We start from the raw sequence: 9,216 nt of genomic DNA on the forward strand, positions 1-9,216 counted from the left end.
TAACACAAGAATGCTGCTGACTGACCCCTAAAACACCCTGCACAACCATCCACACACCCCAGACTCAAACTGTGAAATAAACTCCAAATTGCAGTCAGAACTGCAGACTTGCTCCATTTTTTTCCGTAGCCTGAAAACTTCACACTCCACCTAAGCCACTAGCACAGACCTTTCAGACTCCACCTCACCCCCTAGCATGTCATGCTCCCTGTATCACCCTTGTGTTCCTTTTTCCTCATGTTTTTTTATTTTCTTTCATCACAAAATATGCAGAATATCCTTTAGATGGCATGTTGCTAGACACTACATTGTTCTCTTTGCACTATACAAATGTGACCAGTGACCCGATTGACAAGTTCATGTCAATCTCTCATTTGTAAGTCAAAATCAGAAAAGCCGAGGCTGGTGGCGCCGAGGCTGGTGGCGCCGAGGCTGGGGGCACTGAGGCTGGCGTCGAGGCTGGAGGCGCTGGGACTGGAGGCGCCGAGGCTGGAGGCGCTGGGACTGGAGGTGCCGAGGCTGGAGGCGCTGGGCCGGTAGGCGCCGACGCTGGAGGCGCTGGGACTGGAGGTGAAATATTCCTTTCAAACTTGATTTGGCGGCCCCCTGTAGTAACTGAGGACCCCCTATGGCGCTGGGCCGGTAGGCGCCGAGGCTGGATGCGCTGGGACTGGAGGAGCCGAGGCTGGTGGCGCCGAGGCTGGTGGCGCCGAGGCTGGGGGCGCCGAGGCTGGCGTCGAGGCTGGAGGCGCTGGGACTGGAGGAGCCGAGGCTGGTGGCGCCGAGGCTGGTGGCGCAGAGGCTGGTGGCGCCGAGGCTGGGGGCGCCGAGGCTGGCGTCGAGGCTGGAGGCGCTGGGACTGGAGGCGCCGAGGCTGGAGGCGCTGGGACTGGAGGTGCCGAGGCTGGAGGCGCTGGGCCGGTAGGCGCCGACGCTGGAGGCGCTGGGACTGGAGGTGAAATATTCCTTTCAAACTTGATTTGGCGGCCCCCTGTAGTAACTGAGGACCCCCTATGGCGCTGGGCCGGTAGGCGCCGAGGCTGGAGGCGCTGGGACTGGAGGAGCCGAGGCTGGTGGCGCCGAGGCTGGTGGCGCCGAGGCTGGGGGCGCCGAGGCTGGCATCGAGGCTGGCGTCGAGGCTGGAGGCGCTGGGACTGGAGGAGCCGAGGCTGGTGACGCCGAGGCTGGTGGCGCCGAGGCTGGGGGCGCCGAGGCTGGCGTCGAGGCTGGCGTCGAGGCTGGAGGCGCTGGGACTGGAGGAGCCGAGGCTGGTGGCGCAGAGGCTGGTGGCGCCGAGGCTGGGGGCGCCGAGGCTGGCACCGAGGCTGGCGTCGAGGCTGGAGGCGCTGGGACTGGAGGTGCCGAGGCTGGAGGCGCTGGAGGCGCTGGGACTGGAGGCGCCGAGGCTGGAGGCGCTGGGCCGGTAGGCGCCGACGCTGGAGGCGCTGGGACTGGAGGTGAAATATTCCTTTCAAACTTGAATTGGCGGCCCCCTGTAGTAACTGAGGACCCCCTATGGCGCTGGGCCGGTAGGCGCCGAGGCTGGAGGCACTGGGACTGGAGGAGCCGAGGCTGGTGGCGCCGAGGCTGGTGGCGCCGAGGCTGGGGGCGCCGAGGCTGGGGGCGCCGAGGCTGGCGTCGAGGCTGGCGTCGAGGCTGGAGGCGCTGGGACTGGAGGAGCCGAGGCTGGTGGCGCAGAGGCTGGTGGCGCCGAGGCTGGGGGCGCCGAGGCTGGCGTCGAGGCTGGAGGCGCTGGGACTGGAGGCGCCGAGGCTGGAGGCGCTGGGACTGGAGGCGCTGGGACTGGAGGCGCCGAGGCTGGCGTCGAGGCTGGAGGCGCTGGGCCGGTAGGCGCCGACGCTGGAGGCGCTGGGACTGGAGGTGAAATATTCCTTTCAAACTTGATTTGGCGGCCCCCTGTAGCAACTGAGAACCCCCTATGAAGACCCATTTTTTATTTTTATTTAACCTTTATTTAACCAGTAAAAACCACATTGAGACTGAAGTCTCTTTTACAAGTGTCAACTGGCCAAGACAAGAGGCAAAATATGTGACACAGCTCAGCCACAACAAACTGTTGACCCATATAGATATTTCTTTAACTCATGAGGTTTCATTTTACACTCAAGAATTCAATTATTGTTAAACATCTGCATTACTTCATTTACAATTATACATCATAATTAGAGAATGTAGAATTATTTTTGATCAATGGGTTGTGTCTGAGAGGCTAAATCTCATCAAATGGTGGTCCAGGGCTCAAAAGCTGAAATAATAATGGGCCTTGATATGAAATGGGTTGAAGACCACTGCCCTATATCGTCATAGTAACTCTTATTATTTATTTGTCTTAAAGGATGCAGGCTGTAAGGGTCAAGTGTAGAGACAGACAGAAGTTCATTTGCTACGAAGGCCAACTGACCTTCAAATCCTTTTTGGAGTCTGGTGAGTGAAACACATTTCACAATGGCTATGGCATGCCCTATGCAACAGCATATATGGCCCCTGGGAGTCATATGTTTCTATATTAATATATATATTATATATATATATATATATATATTATATATATATATATATATATATATATATATATATATATATATCTGCTAATTTTGAAAAGCTATATTTTTAATAGCTAAAGTTTAAAATAATGGTTAAAGTGGTTCAAATCTACAGTGACACAGATGTGTGACCTTTAATAAAAATAAAAATAATTGCACAACAGATTTATGTGGCAGTGTGACCCAAGTTGCTGCGGCCCGTGCACTCTCAGCACAATGACAAAGTCTGATTCTGATCAATCTCGTTTGTCTTCAGTTTCCAGGAAATTTGAAATTCCTATTTTGGATTTAAAAGTCTATGATGACCTGAACACGGAAGTTGATGAGGAGGCGTTTGAGTTTCTTATAAAGAAACCAGACCTGGGTGTGCTTGAGGTGCGTTTAGGCCCAGATCCTGAAGGTGAGTTATTTACTAATTAATTTGGAGTCCACACAGTCCTGGCTAACCTAAAATGTCATGTATTTTTGTATTTCAGAATGCTCTGAAGTACAAAAAGTGTCTTTTCACATTACACTTGTCACAAACGATCCCCTCTCACATGTTATTATTATCACCTGTTATGTCAACATGGCTAGATTCAGTGAGCCAAATGTAGGGCCTGTTGCGCCAGTGCTTAAAAATATTACTGTCTATCCCTGTGCCCCCCCCTGTTTGTCTCCTCCCACTTAGATGATTGAAAGGATTCTGAAGGACAAACCGGGAGGGGAGAGGATCATGAACGAGTATGCTCGGACCAAAAGCATTACAGATGTTAGGAGACGTGACCTGGTGAAGATACTTGTGGCACACATGGCGAGTGAACATGGGTATGTTCACTGAATATAAACATAAGCACCCAATATACTTTTTTTGTTTTACTTGTTGCAGACCAAGAGCCTTCCTTTTGCAGAAGGCATCGGCACAAATATACTTTTGTTTGGGGTGTGTGTGTGTGTGTGCACTATAGGACGAGTCCTCCAAGGCGTATCAAAGAGGAATATGCAAAGGAAACACTGCATTGTTCCCTTATCTGGCAGACCCCCAGGGCAATTTGGGCTATGTAAGTAGATAAAACAAGTCCAAACTCTTTACTCCTCACTTCTGGAATTGCTCAAAATAGGACTGTTTTCAACTAAATATTATTTAACATTTCTGTATGCTGAGCTTTCTCCTAGTTCAGCACTGCAGATGTCAGACCTTTTGACCTTGATTTTAGCAAGTCTCCATGAAGGGCATGTGTTTAGCAATTATCCATGTAGGGTGTGTGTTTAGTTTTAAGGAGAAAATTAAACACTTTCTTATTTTATTTGTTAGGAGCAGTTTTACAATCCAGTAGGCTAGATGGGAGTGGGTTTCTGGCATGGAGAATTAAAACACTTCAAAAAGATGCATCAGAGGGACAAAAGGGAACCAGAAACATTCAGCCACTGACGACGGGTAAGTGATTTTGAATTCACATGTTAAATTCATTTTTAATGTGCACAATGCATTTTTGCTACAGTGGTGGCAGTTTTAAGGGTCGGCCGGCCGGATTTTTTTTTTTTTTTTTTTTCAAGTTAATTTTTTTTTTTTGGTAACTCTGTCATTTCTCAACCGTTTTGGATGGGGGTGGTCTCATTTGAATCGTGCCGCCCCCCCGGGGGCATCCTTGGGGGTCTCAAAGTTGGGGGACCCCCCGGGACCCCCAGGGACCCCCAAATGGTAACTCTGTCATTTCTCTACCGTTTTGGATGGGGGTGGTCTCATTTGAATCGTGTTGCGTTCCCGGGGGCGTCTTTGGGGGTCTCAAGGTTCGGGGACCCCCCGGGGACCCCCAGGGACCCCCAAATGGTAACTCTGTCATTTCTCTACCGTTTTGGATGGGGGTGGTCTCATTTGAATCGTGTTGCGTTCCCGGGGGCGTCTTTGGGGGTCTCAAGGTTCGGGGACCCCCCGGGGACCCCCAGGGACCCCCAAATGGTAACTCTGTCATTTCTCTACCGTTTTGGATGGGGGTGGTCTCATTTGAATCGTGCCGCCCCCCCGGGGGCATCCTTGGGGGTCTCAAAGTTGGGGGACCCCCCGGGACCCCCAGGGACCCCCAAATGGTAACTCTGTCATTTCTCTACCGTTTTGGATGGGGGTGGTCTCATTTGAATCGTGCCGCCCCCCCGGGGGCATCCTTGGGGGTCTCAAAGTTGGGGGACCCCCCGGGACCCCCAGGGACCCCCAAATGGTAACTCTGTCATTTCTCTACCGTTTTGGATGGGGGTGGTCTCATTTGAATCGTGTCGCCCCCCCGGGGGCATCCTTGGGGGTCTCAAAGTTGGGGGACCCCCAGGGACCCCCAAATGGTAACTCTGTCATTTCTCTACCGTTTTGGATGGGGTGGTCTCATTTGAATCGTGTCGCGTCCCCGGGGGAGTCTTTGGGAGTCTCAAGGTTGGGGGGCCCCCAGGGACCCCCAGGGACCCCCAAATGGTAACTCTGTCATTTCTCAACCGTTTTGGATGGGGGTGGTCTCATTTGAATCGTGTCGCCCCCCCGGGGGCATCCTTGGGGGTCTCAAAGTTGGGGGACCCCCAGGGACCCCCAAATGGTAACTCTGTCATTTCTCTACCGTTTTGGATGGGGGTGGTCTCATTTGAATCGTGTCGCGTCCCCGGGGGAGTCTTTGGGAGTCTCAAGGTTGGGGGGCCCCCAGGGACCCCCAGGGACCCCCAAATGGTAACTCTGTCATTTCTCAACCGTTTTGGATGGGGGTGGTCTCATTTGAATCGTGTTGCGTCCCCGGGGGTGTCTTTGGGGGTCTCAAAGTGCGGGGACCCCCCCATGGTAACTATCAATTCTCAACTGTTTTGGACAGGGGTTGGTTGGAATCGTGTTGCCTCTATGGGCGCATTATCGGGGGGAGGTTCGGGGACCCCCACATGGTAAATCTTGACATTGTCATGATAGATATTTATTTATGGGAGGGAGACAGAGAGAACAATTTGCATATTATTCTTACTATAGCTCTCTCACACACACACTTTTCAGTAATGGACATTTAACCAATCTATTTCCCTCTGACAAGGCTCGCCGTTACCCGACAAAACTGTGCAATTAATTACTCAATTACTGTGCAATAAACAGTCAAGCCACAACGAAAATGTATTTTGTTGCTTTTATATAAAACTAGAAATAAACACATACACTAATGTAAACTGTGGTTACAATGAAATAGACCAGTCCGTACGATGTGTTAGCTAACTAGCATGGTTCTGTTGTTAGCATTCCTCATTGAAGCATGCAGTAGTGCAAAGCAGGTACATTTTACTGTAAAAACAAAAATAGACGAAACGCACCATTAACAGCAGATATACAAGCCACTAAAGTGTCTTCTTTTTCAAGTCATGATTGATTGGTTGGTTTATTAAGTTTGCAGAATTACAGTACATTTCAAGTACAACTCAATACAACTGTTAAAGGCGGTTGACGTAAGTCGCAACTATTAATTAATACGTTGTATGGCGGTTTATTATACGTTGTGGCGGTTTGATGAATACGTCGGCATATTAGAACTCCTCGTGGCGGTTTGATGACTCGTCGGGTCTATAGCTACCCATTTGCGACGTAAAAGGTTGACTTTGGTATTTTTATTTTGCCTGCCGCGGTGCAGGTTATTTATCCTAGTAGTACAAATCTCGAAATTAATGTAGTCCTTTCGTAGTGTAGCGGTCAGCGCTCTCGCCCCTGGAGTCACTGCTCCATGTAGGTGCGAGTTCGAAACTTGCACATGGCAAACTTTTTTTTTTAAATGTTCTTTTTTAGCCTATATTGTGTATGGACACAATAGCTACATTTTAGACTGTATCATTATTGTATATTATATTTAAAAAAATAGACAAACAGACAGACAGACAGACAGGCAGGCAGGCAGACAGACAGTGTGTGCGTATACAGTGTGTGTGCGTGCATGCGCATACATTGTGCGTGCGTGCGTATACAGTCTGTGTGTGCGTGCGTGCGTATACAGTGTTTGTGTGTGTGTGCGTGCGTATACAGTGTGTGTGTGTGCGTGCATGCATATACAGTGTGTGTGTGTGCGTGCGTATACAGTGTGTGTGTGTGTGTGTGGTAAATGGTAAATGGTGCATTTATATAGCGCCTTTATCCAAGGCGCTTTACATAGATTGTGCATTACATTCACCCATTCATACACCGATGGCAGCGGAAACCATGCAAGGCACCAACTAGCACATCGGGAGCAATTAGGGGTTCAGTGTCTTGCTCAAGGACACTTCGACAGTAACTCTGGGGGAGCCCGGGTTTGAACTGGCAACCTTGCGGTTCCCATCCAGGCACTCTACCCCTGAGCCACCGCCGCCCCAATACAGCGTGCGTATACAGTGTGTTTGTGTGTGTGTGTGCGTGCGTGCGTATACAGTGTGTGTGTGTGTGTGCGTGTGTGCGTATACAGTGTGTGTGTGTGCGTGCGTGCTTCATCGTATTTATTATTATTAATATTTATATTTATACTTCATTGTATTTAATATTATTATTATTATTATTTATTATACTTCATCGTATTTATTATTATTAGTATTTTATGTCTTTTCCTACTTGAATCCGTAGCCACTGGCACTGCCTGGTTTGTCCATCTGTACCTGCATGCATAGATTGATTGCTCAGTAGGGCCAGTAGGGCCAAGTTAGGGCCCTAGGAAGGAGGGAGGAAGGAAGGAAGGAAGCAAGGAAGGAGTGTGAGTGTGTGTGTTTGTGTGTGTGTGTGTGTGTGTGTGTGCCACTCGACTCCTATACATCATTTAGCATACCAAGTACCCCAATTGCATTGCACACACACACACACACACTCACACTCACACTCCTTCCTTCCTTGCTTCCTTCCTTCCTTCCTCCCTCCTTCCTAGGGCCCTAACTGGGCCCTACTGGGCCCTATTGGGTCCTACTGGGTCCTACTGGGTTCTACTGGGCCCTACTGGGCTTCCTTGCTTCCTTCCTTTCTCCCTCCTTCCTAGGGCCCTAACTTGGCCCTACTGGCCCTACTGAGCAATCAATCTATGCATGCAGGTACAGATGGACAAACCAGGCAGTGCCAGTGGCTACGGATCCAAGTAGGAAAAGAGATAAAATAATAATAATAATAAAAATATGATGAAGTATAAATATAAATAATAATAATAATAATAATAATAAATACAATAAAGTATAAATATAAATATAAATAGTAATAGTAATAGTAATAATAATAATAATAATAATAATAATATTAAATACAATTAAGTATAAATATTATTATTATTAATAATAATAATAATAAATACGATGAAGCACGCACGCACGCACACACACTGTATACGCACACACTGTCTGTCTGTCTGCCTGCCTGCCTGCCTGTCAATCTATCTGTCTGTCTGTTTGTCTGTCTATTTTTTTTTAATATAATATACAATAATGATACAGTCTAAAATGTAGCTATTGTGTCCATACACAATATAGGCTAAAAAAGAACATTTAAAAAAAAAGTTTGCCATTAATGCACTTTAGCTGTTATCAATGTTAGCACTTAGCATCTCTAGTTCCCATTGATGTTAGACAAATGAACAATGTTATCTCAACCATGTGTTTATATTCAAGTGTATGGAATATGCATTCAACAGGGTACTGTAGATGTGCGCATGCGCGAAGAGCGAAGACCCGTTTTTTTCTCATGCATTTTTTTTTACATTTTTATTTCATTTTTTAAAACATTACAATTATGCATGAGATAAAAGAAAGTATTTCATACATTCATTCATTAGCAACTACATTGGCGAATCAATTCATATCAAATTCACATAATAATATTAAGACAATGACAATTTCTTGAACGCAATGTAATTCAAAACATGTCACATTACATTTCATTTCAAACACATTTTACATAATGAAGCATACAGCACAAGTGAAACATCTTGTCATATTTGGAAAAAAAAATGTTTCAAAAAAGAATCCACATTTTTTCAAAACATTTCAGCAGTTTTAGGACTCCCTGTCACGAGTTGGCGGCCGCCCTGAAAAATCACAACGTCCGATGCGCCCTGTATAATTAATAATAATAACTGTATAATTCATCATAGAAAATGTATGAATAAATATTAACACAATTTTGCCTTGACATTTAGTCTAAATTAACTTTAAGAGGATTTGATTTTTAAAATGCTGTTATACAAATTAAATGCATCATGTATAAATAAATGACAATTTGAATTGAATGTCAATAAATCCATTACAATGAAAATGATGAGTGAGTAAGTGCAACAAGCTAACCCCCACGTCCAAAAAAGTAGATAAATGACAGAGTTACAATTTGGGGGTCCCTGAGACCTTGAGACCCCCAAAGACGCCCCCGGGGGGGCGAGACGATTCAAATGAGACCAACCCCGTCCAAAACGGTAGAGAAATGACATAGTTACCATTTGGGGGTCCCCGGGGGCCCCCCAACCTTGAGACCCCCAAAGACGCGCCCAGGGACGCGACACGATTCAAATGACACCACCCCCGTCCAAAACGGTAGAGAAATGACAGTTACCATTTGGGGGTCCCTGGGGGTCCCTGGGGGCCCCCCAACCTTGAGACCCCCAAATACTCCCCCGGGGACGCGACACGATTCAAATGAGACCACCCCCATCCAAAACGGTTGAGAAATGAC

General features: G+C 47.5%; 1 long non-coding RNA gene across 1 annotated transcript; it reads left to right on the top strand.

The window, feature by feature from the left end:
• The first annotated feature begins 3,226 nt into the window (after positions 1–3,226).
• On the top strand, positions 3,227–3,977 carry LOC308331809. Its single transcript, XR_013965624.1, has 3 exons — positions 3,227–3,371; positions 3,512–3,604; positions 3,859–3,977. It is a non-coding gene; the product is annotated as an uncharacterized lncRNA (long non-coding RNA).
• Positions 3,978–9,216: the final 5,239 nt, after the last annotated feature.

The sequence above is a fragment of the Protomyctophum bolini genome, assembly GCF_963924005.1.
Source record: "Protomyctophum bolini genome assembly, chromosome: 17".
In the NCBI taxonomy this organism is placed as follows: domain Eukaryota; kingdom Metazoa; phylum Chordata; class Actinopteri; order Myctophiformes; family Myctophidae; genus Protomyctophum; species Protomyctophum bolini.